This window comes from Coregonus clupeaformis, unplaced genomic scaffold (assembly GCF_020615455.1).
Source record: "Coregonus clupeaformis isolate EN_2021a unplaced genomic scaffold, ASM2061545v1 scaf0723, whole genome shotgun sequence".
In the NCBI taxonomy this organism is placed as follows: domain Eukaryota; kingdom Metazoa; phylum Chordata; class Actinopteri; order Salmoniformes; family Salmonidae; genus Coregonus; species Coregonus clupeaformis.
In genome coordinates, this window is record NW_025534178.1 from 67,501 (window position 1) to 80,599 (window position 13,099).

The 13,099-nt window shown below is 46.9% G+C and overlaps 1 pseudogene; it reads left to right on the forward strand.

The window, feature by feature from the left end:
• LOC121556279 overlaps nucleotides 1–12,845 on the forward strand; it is a 56,241-nt pseudogene extending 43,396 nt beyond the window's left edge.
• Nucleotides 12,846–13,099: the final 254 nt, after the last annotated feature.

The window sequence follows — 13,099 nt, forward strand, 5'->3', positions numbered from 1 at the left end:
TGTCCTCCTCCTTCCCTGTCCTCCTCCTTCCCTGTCCTTATCCTTCCCTGTCTTCTCCTTCCCTGTCTCCTCCATCCCTGTCCTCCTCCTTCCCTGTCTCCTCCTTCCCTGTCCTCCTCCTTCTCTGTCCTCTCCTTCCATGTCCTCCTCCTTCCCTGTCTCCTCCTTCCCTGTCCTCCTCCTTCCCTGTCTTCTCCTTCCCTGTCCTCCTCCTTCCCTGTCTACCTCCTTCCCTGTCCTCCTCCTTCCCTGTTCTCCTCCTTCCCTGTCCTTCTCCTTCCCTGTCTCCTCCTTCCCTGTCCTCCTCCTTCCCTGTCCTCCTCCTTCCCTGTCCTCCTCCTTCCCTGTCTCCTCCATTCCTGTCCTCCTCCTTCCCTGTCCTCCTCCTTCCCTGTCCTCCTCCATTCCTGTCCTCCTCCTTCCCTGTCTTCCTGTCACGAGAATTTCTATCTCTAATCAAACTTAATGCTTTGAATAATTCCCAGAGGGTGTAAGGCTCTGGTTTTTAATCATGAATTAAACGAAGGTCCGCAACCAACAAGAATGATCTGTATGTTTTAATCACGGAGAGCTCTGCCGCCAAAACACATACATACAGCTTTTATACCCCCTGACACACAAAGGCACTTTGCTCCGCCCACCTTTAAACCGTTTCTTAGTCCCCTTCACCCTGGAATGCTTTCTCAACAGTTTCTAACTTCCCCCCTCTGTTAGTGGGTTGACACTACATTATAACTCTAACATCGTTCACACATTTATACTGTATTTGGGGTGAAATCCTTTAGTCATTATTCTTAAAATACTAATTAATCTATCACCTCCTCCTTACCTGTCCTCCTCCTTCCCTGTCTCCTCCTTCCCTGTCCTCCTCCTTCCCTGTCTCCTCCTTCCCTGTCTCCTCCTTCCCTGTCCTCCCCTTCCCTGTCCTCCTCCTTCCCTGTCCCCTCCTTCCCTGTCCTCCTCCTTCCCTGTCCTCCTCCTTGCCTGTCCTCCTCCTTCCCTGTCCTCCTCCTTGCCTGTCCTCCTCCTTCCCTGTCCTCTTCCTTCCCTGTCCTCCTCCTTCCCTGTCCTCCTCCTTCCCTGTCTCCTCCTTCCCTGTCCTCCTCCTTCCCTGTCCTCCTTCTTCCATGTCTCCTCATTCCCTGTCCTCCCCTTCCCTGTCCTCCTCCTTGCCTGTCCTCCTCCTTCCCTGTCCTCCTCCTTCCATGTCTCCTCCTTCCCTGTCCTCCTCCTTCCCTGTCTCCTCCTTCTCTTACTCCTCTTTAGAATTCTATCCTTTACTTCTTAGACTAACGAAATGATGAAAAAATAATTTTCTGCCTTTATGTCTTTGATATGTGGTTGTCTCACCCAGCTACCTTAAGATGAATGCACTCATTATAAGTTGCTCTGTTTACAGTAAGAGTGTCTGCTAAATGTAAAATATATATTTGCAATCCCTCTGAGCTGTGTGGCTCAGAACAATAGACGTGTACGGACATAAAAGATACATGGGAAAAGGTTGGTGTCACTGAAAGACGGAGCCATCATCTCAGACCAGAACACTGATGATTGTTTTGTTTTGTTTTGGCGACAGGCTGGTCGTCACAGCGACAGACAGGGGCAGCCCGCGATTGACCGGTTCGGCCACGCTGACGGTGGTCATCGTAGACCTGAACGACAACAGTCCTACAATCCCCCTGCCCCGGGAGGTCCGCATCCCTGAGAGTGAGTCACCTTTGACCTTTAACCCGTAGGATGATACTCTAACGACCTCCTCAAAAGTTGTGGATCTCTTGCCGTAACAGCTAAGGTGTTGAGTTGACAGTCGAAAGGTCAAGGTTCAAGCCTTGGTTGGGACTAGCCCACTGACTTCGCTATCTATAGGACCTTTACAATACGCTTTACACAGTAATATATAAAGACACAACCAACACAAGTAAAACAGCCAACCAACATGACATGGTAAGACTCATTGGAGACCCACTCAAACATAGTAGGCTATGTAGCTTGCTTTCTTGTGATAGTTGTTCGGTAGATTTTCAAAAAGTCATACCCGTTCCTGTACCCCCCCCCCCTCCACAGACACTCTGATCGGCACGGAGATCACCTTGGTAACGGGTAACGACGTGGACTCCAGTCCGGCCCTGTCGTACAGCCTCCAGCTGGACGGGTCGTCCCAGGGGAAGTTTGGGATCCACCGCTACAGTGGAGGGGTGACTCTGACCGCCCCTCTGGACTACGAGGACAGGACCTGGTACACACTAACCATCATGGCTACTGACTCCCAACACCAGACTGAGGCTAATATCACCGTAGTGGTGGAGGACGTCAATGATAACGCTCCTATGTTCACACAGGATCTATACCAGGTAATATACAGTGAATTAGCATAGCTGTCAATGACCGATAAAACATAATGTTTTTTTAAACGCTCTAAGAATGAAAGTGAAAATGTTGCCTGTTCTAGGAACGTACACTTTTAGGTTGCAGGGAGGTTCTGAGAACGTTTTACTATGGTTCCCTGAAAGTTTTCCTGGGAGGTTTTATTAACGTTCTGAGAAAGGAAATTATAGGTTATTTGAAGGTAATTAAATAATGTTTTGAGAACATTCTCTAAATGTTGTGAATGTTTTATACAGGTTATTTTTAGGTTTTTGAATAACTTCCTTATAACTTTTAGTGAATGTTTCAATTCGACTTTTAATAAAAATTATATTTTTAGCAGACACTCTTATCCAGAGCGACTTACAGTTAGTGAGTGCATACATTTTTCATACTGGCCCCCCGTGGGAATCGAACCCACAACCTTGGCGTTGCAAACGCCATGCTCTACCAACTGAGCTACATGGGACTGTAACACTGCTAGCTTAGTTTGGGTTAACTGTTTTGAACTCACACAGATTGTTAATTTTTGTCTATTCAAACAGACCCAATTTCAAGGGAAACAAGCACTCATTAACATCAGGTGTGGCCAATTAGTGGGTGTGGCCAATTACACCTGAACACACTTAACAAGATAGAGGATGGAGAGAGTTTTGTTGATGCTGATAACTGAATGTATATGTATAATATTCTTAGAACATTCTTTGAACGTTACTAATATTTTTTTAATGGTTTTTAATGGAACGTTTTCTTAATGTTCTGAGAGGATGACTTTAAATCAAACCATGAGGAAACCTGCTGAAAACATTATGCTGAAGTACTGAAATTCCTACAGAAGAACGTTGTTTCTTAATGTTCCCTGATCACATGACTTTAAATAGCAGTGGAGGCTCCTCAGAGGAGGAAGGTGAGGACCATCCTCCTCAGTGAATTTCATACAAATAAAAATAGTGAAACATTAAAAAAGTTAGCCTTTTTAGATAAAACTACTAAATATATTCACGTCCCCAAATAATTGATTAAAACACAGTTTTGCAATGAATGTCTACAGTAGCCTCAACAGCACTCTGTAGGGTAGCACCATGGTGTAGCCGGAGGACAGCTAGTTTCTGTCCTCCTCTGGGTACATTGACTTCAATACAAAACCTAGGAGGCTCTTGGTTCTCACCCCCTTCCATAGACATACACAGTAATTATGACAACTTCTGGAGGACGTCCTACAACCTATCAGAGCTCTTGCAGCATGAACTGACATATTGTCCACCCAATCAAAGGATCAGAGAATGAATCTAGTACTGAAAGCATAAGCTACAGCTAGCTAGCACTGCAGTGTATAACATGTGTTATCACGTGTTAACATGTCTATGTTGCTGCTGAAGGGATCATGCTGTTTGTATGTTGCTGCTGAAGTGATCATGCTGTTTGTATGTTGCTGCTATGAAAGTCAACTGTGATTGTGTGTGATCAGGGGTGTATTCATTCCGCCGATTCTGTTGAAAAAAATGCTTCTTAAACGGAAGCAAACGGAACAAAACGGGGATAAACATACAGTGAGGGTAAAAAGTATTTGATCCCCTGCTAATTTTGTACGTTTGCCCACTGACAAAGAAATGATCAGTCCATAATTTTAATGGTAGGTTTATTTGAACAGTGAGAGACAGAATAACAACAAAAAAATCCAGAAAAACGCATGTCAAAAATTTTATAAATTGATTTGCATTTTAATGAGGGAAATAAGTATTTGACCCCCTCTCAATCAGAAAGATTTCTGGCTCCCAGGTGTCTTTTATACAGGTAACGAGCTGAGATTACGAGCACACTCTTAAAAGGAGCGGCAGGTAGCTTAGTGGTTAAGAGCGTTGTGCCAGTACCCGAAAGGTCGCTGGTTCTAATCCCCGAGCCGACTAGGTGAAAAATCTGTCGATGTGCCCTTGAGCAAGGCACTTAACCCTAATTGCTCCTGTAAGTCGCTCTGGATAAGGGCGTCTGCTAAATGACTAAAATGTAAAATGTAAATGTAATGCTCCTAATCTCAGTTTGTTACCTGTATAAAAGACACCTGTCCACAGAAGCAATCAACCAATCAGATTCCAAACTCTCCACCATGGCCAAGACCAAAGAGCTCTCCAAGGATGTCAGGGACAAGATTGTAGACCTACACAAGGCTGGAATGGGCTACAAGACCATCGCCAAGCAGCTTGGTGAGAAGGTGACAACAGTTGGTGCGATTATTCGCAAATGGAAGAAACACAAAATAACTGTCAATCTCCCTCGGCCTGGGGCTCCATGCAAGATCTCACTCGTGGAGTTGCAATGATCATGAGAACAGTGAGGAATCAGCCCAGAACTACACGGGAAGATCTTGTCAATGATCTCAAGGTAGCTGGGACCATAGTCACCAAGAAAACAATTGGTAACACACTACGCCGTGAAGGACTGAAATCCTGCAGCGCCCGCAAGGTCCCCCTGCTCAAGAAAGCACATATACAGGCCTGTCTGAAGTTTGCCAATGAACATCTGAATGATTCAGAGGAGAACTGGTTGAAAGTGTTGTGGTCAGATGAGACGAAAATTGAGCTCTTTGGCATCAACTCAACTCGCCGTGTTTGGAGGAGGAGGAATGCTGCCTATGACCCCAAGAACACCATCCCCACCATCAAACATGGAGGTGGAAACATTACGCTTTGGGGGTGTTTTTCTGCTAAGGGGACAGGACAACTTCACTGCATCAAAGGGACGATGGACGGGGCCATGTACCGTCAAATCTTGGGTGAGAACCTCCTTCCCTCAGCCAGGGCATTGAAAATGGGTCGTGGATGGGTATTCCAGCATGACAATGACCCAAAACACACGGCCAAGGCAACAAAGGAATGGCTCAAGAAGAAGCACATTAAGGTCCTGGAGTGGCCTAGCCAGTCTCCAGACCTTAATCCCATAGAAAATCTGTGGAGGGAGCTGAAGGTTCGAGTTGCCAAACGTCAGGCTTGAAACCTTAATGACTTGGAGAAGATCTGCAAAGAGGAGTGGGACAAAATCCCTCCTGAGATGTGTGCAAACCTGGTGGCCAACTACAAGAAACGTCTGACCTCTGTGATTGCCAACAAGGGTTTTGCCACCAAGTACTAAGTCATGTTTTGCAGAGGGGTCATATACTTATTTCCCTCATTAAAATGCAAATCAATTTATAAAAATTTTGACATGCGTTTTTCTGGATTTTTTTGTTGTTATTCTGTCTCTCTGTTCAAATAAACATACCATTAACATTATAGACTGATCATGTCTTTGTCAGTGGGCAAAAGTACAAAATCAGCAGGGGATCAAATACTTTTTTCCCTCACTGTACCTGAATTTGTCCAATAGAAACTCTCGTTTGCAACTAATGATTACACCCTAGATCAGCTAGATGCAGGCAAGAGTGTGCAAGGCGGTATTGAATGTGTCAATGTCTGTCACCTTGATTACTCACATTTCTCTCGACCTGTGCACTATAACCTATAATTCAAATACAACTACTGTAAATTAATGAGATAAGCCAAGAGCTGTGGTTTGAAACAAATGGTTAATGACACTACTAGATCATCAACTAAGTTCGGTCACCGTTCGGACACGTGCATTGATCTGATCTTCTGTAGTATACCATTGCAATGCTTAAAGGCCAGATTAATGCCAGTGGGCTGAACAGACCATAATATTGTGACCATAACCATGAACACTAAGGTTCCAGAGAAACCCTCAAGAATGATGGTCAAGAGGAAATTTTAAAACATTTAATCACGAGCAATTTCAAAATGGTTTGGCTTCTGTACCCTGGGAGCTGATTTATCTACAGGACGATTTAAATCACGCTACAGAATGTTCTAGAGGACGATTTAAATCGCGCTACGGGATATTCTAGAGGACGATTTAAATCACACTACAGAATGTTCTAGAGGACGATTTAAATCACGCTACAGAATGTTCTAGAGGACGATTTAAATCACGCTACGGAACGTTCTAGAGGACGATTTAAATCACACTACAGAATGTTCTAGAGGACGATTTAAATCACGCTACGGGATGTTCTAGAGGACGATTTAAATCACACTACAGAATGTTCTAGAGGACGATTTAAATCACACTACAGAATGTTCTAGAGGATGATTTTAATCACGCTACAGAATGTTCTAGAGGACGAATTAAATCACGCTACAGAATGTTCTAGAGGATGATTTAAATCACGCTACAGAATGTTCTAGAGGACGATTTAAATCACGCTACGGAATGTTCTAGAGGACGATTTAAATCACGCTACAGAATGTTCTAGAGGACGATTTAAATCACACTACAGAATTTTCTAGAGGATGATTTAAATCACGCTACAGAATGTTCTAGAGGACGATTTAAATCACGCTACGGAATGTTCTAGAGGACGATTTAAATCACGCTACAGAATGTTCTAGAGGACGATTTAAATCACGCTACGGAATGTTCTAGAGGACGATTTAAATCACTCTACAGAATGTTCTAGAGGACGATTTAAATCACGCTACGGAATGTTCTAGAGGACGATTTAAATCACGCTACAGAATGTTCTAGAGGACGATTTAAATCACGCTACAGAATGTTTTATTGATTTGCTCACTGGGGTAATGGACCATCATGCATTTACATTTACATTTACATTTACGTCATATAGCAGACGCTCTTATCCAGAGCGACTTACAAATTGGTGCATTCACCTTATAGCCAGTGGGATAACCACTTTACAATGTTTTTTATTTTTTATTTTTTTTGGGGGGTTGGAGTAAAGGGGGGGTAGAAGGATACTTTATCCTATCCCAGGTATTCCTTAAAGAGTGGGGTTTCAAATGTCTCCGGAAGGTGGTGAGTGACTCCGCTGTCCTGGCGTCGTGAGGGAGCTTGTTCCACCATTGGGGTGCCAGAGCAGCGAACAGTTTTGACTGGGCTGAGCGGGAACTATGCTTCCGCATAGGAAGGGGAGCCAGCAGGCCAGAGGTGGATGAACGCAATGCCCTCGTTTGGGTGTAGGGACTGATCAGAGCCTGAAGTAAGAAAGAGTACAGTTTGGGCTCGTCCATCTCCATGAATTGATGATGAACTGGGTGAGGCGTTTTCTCAGTGGGAAAAGTCTTAACATCCAAATCTAAACTACAAATTGATTAACCGAATTATAGAACCCCTGCGAAAATTATGCAGTTAAATTAAATCGTAAAGAAAAAAACTTTCTTTTACAAAAATGCTTTTATTGATTGTAAAAATGGTTCAAAAAAAAGGTATGGAATACAGTCAAGGGCTTACCTGGTACATCTATCTCATCATGTCCATCTAGTGTGGAGGTTGATGGAGGACAATAACAAAACCAGCTGATATTTTTTACAAAGAAAACTAATTTGCTGAGCGATAATGTAAACATCCATTTTTCCAACAAGCTGTTGTCCAATGGATTGATGATCATATTATGAGCAACAAAAAACCCGGCTCTTTTAGTCAACCATTGGTTTCAGTAGAGGAGGTGTTAAACCTATTGAAGTCATTACCTAATGGTAAATCTACAGGTTATGATCTCATGGAAAATGTTTTACTTTGCTATGCTGCTACCCAGATTGCAGCTCCACTGAAATATATATTTAATTGGTCGCTGGAAAATAGGAAATTTCCAAATGTATGGAAGCATGCTAAACTGTGTCCAATCCCGAAAGACAGCAAAGAACCCATTGCCCCTGCCAATAGTCGACCAATCAGTCTACTCCCTTCTCTCAGTAAGATATTGTAGGGTATTGTGAGTAGACAAATAAAGATTGATCTGATCACAGCCAATCAGCATGCTATTTACATCCACTAATTTAGTTTTCAGGGACTCTGCTCAATATAAGAATTACACCAATATCTTGTATTTATTTGGTTAGATTTCTGCTGTTTGTTTTGTGGTGTTCTGTTGACTATTATGGGGTGTTAAACTATACTTGTGTTTCCCAGGTAACGTTGCCAGAACATTCCCTGCCAGGCAGTCCCGTTATCACGGTGACGGCGACTGACCGTGACTCAAGGGAGAATGGAAAGGTCACCTACAGGGTGATGTCATCAAAACTAAATGGCTTCTATGTTGACCCCAGCAACGGTACGAGGGTTCACGTTTCTTCCTACCTTTCACACACATAGAATAGACACAATGCCATGCTATGACGCTTGGTAACTTGGGGAAACTATCTGGTTCACTGTAGGCCATTAGTGAATAGGATTGAAGAAGAGATGCCATTTAGCAAACGCTTTTATCCAAAGCGACCTTAGTCATGCATGCATTCATTTTTACGTCTGGCTGTTCCCGGGAATCAAACCCACTTCCCTGTGCAATGTTCTACCAACTAAGCTACAAAGGATTGACATATGGGCTTATAGATAAATTTGAAGTAAATGGGTTTCAAACCTGCATTTATTAATTTTTTAATGGAATTATTACTGATACTTCAATGTTGTTATTTATATTGTTTCCCTACAGGCACCCTGTTCATCAGGGAGAGGGCAGAGTTTAACCCAGAGAACCCGTCCGTCAGTGTGGTCATCGAGGCCCGAGATGGCGGCTACCCGCCCCTCTCCTCCCTCACCACCGTAAAGGTCCACCTATCAGACGTCAATGACAACGCTCCCATCTTCCACCAATCAGAGTACAGGTAGGTCCTGTCTTCCGCCAGAGTACAGGTATGTCACAACGCTCCTGTCTTCCACCAATCAGAGTACAGGTAGGTCCTGTCTTCCACCAATCAGAGTACAGGTAGGACCTGTCTTCCACCAATCAGAGTACTCTAGATGATATCTGGTATGTGGAGAGGTGAGAAGTGACTGAGATTATTTGGTGGGCCATGGGGGTATAAGGGCGAGGTGGGAATGTATCCAGTGCAGCAGGGTTACCACTCCTACCCAGGAGGACATTATTTTCAATCACAGGAAAGGAACACACAAGTGTTGCTGCAGTCGTACAGTGTAAAATCAAAGCGTTTAAATTTAATCAAATTAAACAAATAATGTTTATTCTGTTCCAGGGCGACGGTGTCGGAGGACTCTATCCCTGGGGCGACCATCCTGACCCTGGAAGCGGTGGATGCTGACCTCTCCCGGGACAACTGCGGCTTCGACTTCGCCATCGCCAGCGGCAACGCCGGGAATGTCTTCCAGATCGAGAGCAGCGTGCGCTTCCTGGAGGGGCGGGGCTTCCAGACCATAGGGACACTCCTATTGGCAGAGGGGCTGGACTTTGAGGCCACACCCCTCTATAACCTGACAGTGGTGGTGTCTGACAGAGGGGTTCCGCAGCGTAGTTCTAGCGTTGCCGCGGTGATTACCATTGGCGATGTCAACGATAACCCGCCGGCGTTCGGCAGGGCGGAGTACGCCGTGTCGCTGAGTGAAGCAGCTGCCGCTGGGACAGAGATACTACGACTCACTGCCACAGGTGAGGGAGGGTTGGAGGAAATGGTGGAGAGGAGATGGGGTGGTGAAAATAAAATGAAATCAATGGGAAATGTCTCCCTATCGTCTGGCTAGTGTTATTACTACATAACATCTGTTTGTTTTATTATGACACTGTGTTAAATGTTTTTCTTGCTATGTCTGTCTCTCTGTCCACCCCCTCTCTCTCTCTCTCTCTCTCTCTCTCTCTCTCTCTCTCTCTCTCTCTCTCTCTCTCTCTCCCTCCCTCCCTCCCTCCCCTCCAGACCCAGACTCGGCCCCCAATGCAGAGGTCCAATACAGTATCAGCTCAGGCGATGAGATGGACCTGTTCACGGTCGACCAGTGGACCGGGGCGCTGCGGTTACAGCGACCGCTCGACCGCGAGCACCAGTCCTCCCACTTGGTGATCGTACAGGCCTCGGACGGCCATGGTCACTTTGCCCTGGCTCCAGTCAACGTGGAGGTCAAAGACATCAATGATAACAGACCCTTCTTCCCCATCGAGACCCTGACCGCCAGCGTCAGAGAGAACCTGCCGGTCAACTCAGCTGTGACCATACTCCACGCCATAGACCATGACACTGGGATGTACGGTCAGCTGAAGTACTACATAGTGGAGTGGGGTCAAGGGTCAGGAGTCATGGGGAGAGAGGCCTTCACCGTGGACCAGAGTTCAGGAGAAGTCAAGGCTAAGATGGCCTTCGACTTCGAGAAGGTCAACTCGTTTAATTTTGTCGCTCTGGCGGTGGATGCCGGTAACCACTCAGCCACAGTAACCGTCCAGGTGTACGTGACCGGTGAGGATGAGTACGACCCGCTCTTCATCACACCGGAGTTCTCCTTCGAGGTCCCGGAGGGGGCAAAGAGGGGCCAGAGCATCGGACAGGTCCAGGCGAATGATGAGGACGGAGGTGTAGACGGTATCGTCCTCTTCTCCCTCCCCCACACCTCCCCGTACTTCGAAGTCAACAAAACAACCGGCGTGGTCTTTCTGAAGATGGACGGATCTTCTAGTCGCAGCAGTGGAACAGGGGAGACCAGGATAATGAGTCTGGACGTTCAGGCCCACAGTCCTCTGGACACGTCCCGGGTCACCATCGCCCAGCTGACCATCGATGTGACCAACACGTCCTTCGGCCTGGGGACAGACCTCAATATCCTGCTGATCAGCATCATCACTGTGTCGCTGGGGGTCATCGTGCTCCTAGTGGTCATGGCTGTGGTCATCTTCCTGGTCAAGTCCAAGAGACGCAGGAAGAACAATGGACAGAACAACAGGGACATGGCCTTGGGAACCGCTCTGCAGAAACTGGACGAGTCCAAGTCCAGAGGATCGGAGAGGATCTATCATCAGGCGTTACCAGGGTACGCCGGCAAACAGGGCGGAGCAGGGGGTGGGCCCTACACCCGGGGGGGCTCCCTTGACCCCTCCCACTCCAGCGGGCGTGGCTCAGCTGAGGCGGCGGAGGACGATGAGATCAGGATGATCAACGAGTACCCCCGCGTAGCGTCCATCTCCTCGTCCATGCAGGAGCACATCTCAGCCCGCGGGCCGGACTCTGGCATCCAGCAGGACGCTGACCAGCTATCTGACGTCTCCTGCGAGCCAGCCACGCTGGAGGGAAGCACTTGGTTCAAAGGCAAGAAGCTGGGAGGGAGTCTCAGCGGAACCATGCTGTCTGGACAGCTGCCTGTCTACAGAGGACGAGCTGGGAGGAGGGTACCTGGGGGTGGGGAGGGGACTCAACATCTCCCATCCTAAAGATTACGCCTTCCCAGAGGACGGGAAGCCCTCGGTGGATGGGTCTCTGACAGCCATAGTGGCCAGCGACGAGGAGCTGAGGGGCAGTTATAACTGGGACTACCTGCTCAACTGGTGCCCTCAGTTCCTACCACTAGCCAACGTCTTCACAGAGATCGCCAGGCTCAAAGACGAGACGGCCCCACAGAACCAGACCAACCCGCGCCAGCCCTTCCAGCCCAAAGCCAAGACAGACCCCAAGCCTCGCATCGACCCACCGCCCCTCATCACCGCCGTGGCCCACCCCGGGGCTAAGTCCGTGCCTCCGAAGGTCCCTGTCATCGGACGCACCTTCCCTCAACTGGCCACCCTCCGACGGTCCCCCATTAGCCACGAGGGCTCCATCTCCTCAGCAGCCATGTCCCCCAGCTTCTCCCCCTCTCTCTCCCCCTTGGCTGCCCGCTCCCCCGCCGTCTCCCCCTTCGGAGTCACTCAGGGCCCCTCGGCCTCCATGATCAGTACCAGAAACCCCTCGCTGGACCACAGCCCCGACCCCGAGATGAGGATCTGAGGACAAGGTTGTTTTAGGTTTTAGAGACATGTTTCAATGAAGTAAAGGGTACTAAAATCTGAACCTAAATCAGCTCCTAGGAAGGAAGGGTTTTAGAGACATGTTTCTATGGTGTTTCTATGATGTATGTTTTATCATCTGAGAAAGTAAAGGGTGCTAAAATCTGACCTTGTATCAGCTCCTAGGACAGATGAAAATGACTTTCAGGACACACCTCCTCAAATGAAGGGGGATACAGTGTACTCTGGGAACATGGGAAACACTCTTTTCACGCCACTTCAATACCGAAGTGACTTTTTTTTGTAGCAGGTTAGGAGAATTAATGTAGCGGGTTAGGAAAAGGGTTAAGTTTAGCGAAAATGCTCTCTTAACCTGCTATGAAAACCACTTTGTATTGAAGTGGCGTGAAAAGAGTGTGTCCCCTGGGAACATTTCAATTAGTGAGACCGAGTGAGTGCCAAGATGAGGTTCAAGAACACAGACATTAATGTTATGAGATCGTCACATTACAGCCAACCTGTTTTCTGAAGGGTAAAGTGGATTATACTTTCTCATCCTGGGAGCACATAGACCTATCCTTCTATGAATGTACATTACACAGGTGAACCATGTTGTGGGGTGGGGGAGGTGAGCATTAACAACAGACCAGCCCTCTCCTCTCCATGTCCACAATGACGAAGGCCTCTGAGAACTGCCACTGGGTTAGGAGATTAACTCACTTCTCAGCTGCAGAAGTATCATGAATTTGATCCAACCCAGACTGACCCTGCCTGCAGACAGAGGCCCTCAGTAGTGAAATCTGTAGATACAGCTGGTTGCAGGGTTGGATCCAATTCATGATATTTCTGCAGCCGAGAAGTGAGTTAATCTCCTAACCCTGTGGCAGTTCTCAGAGGCCTGCGTCAATGTGGACATGGAGAGGAGAGTGCTGGTCTGTTCTCAGCTGGTTGCAGGGTTGGATCCAGTGGCAGTTCTCA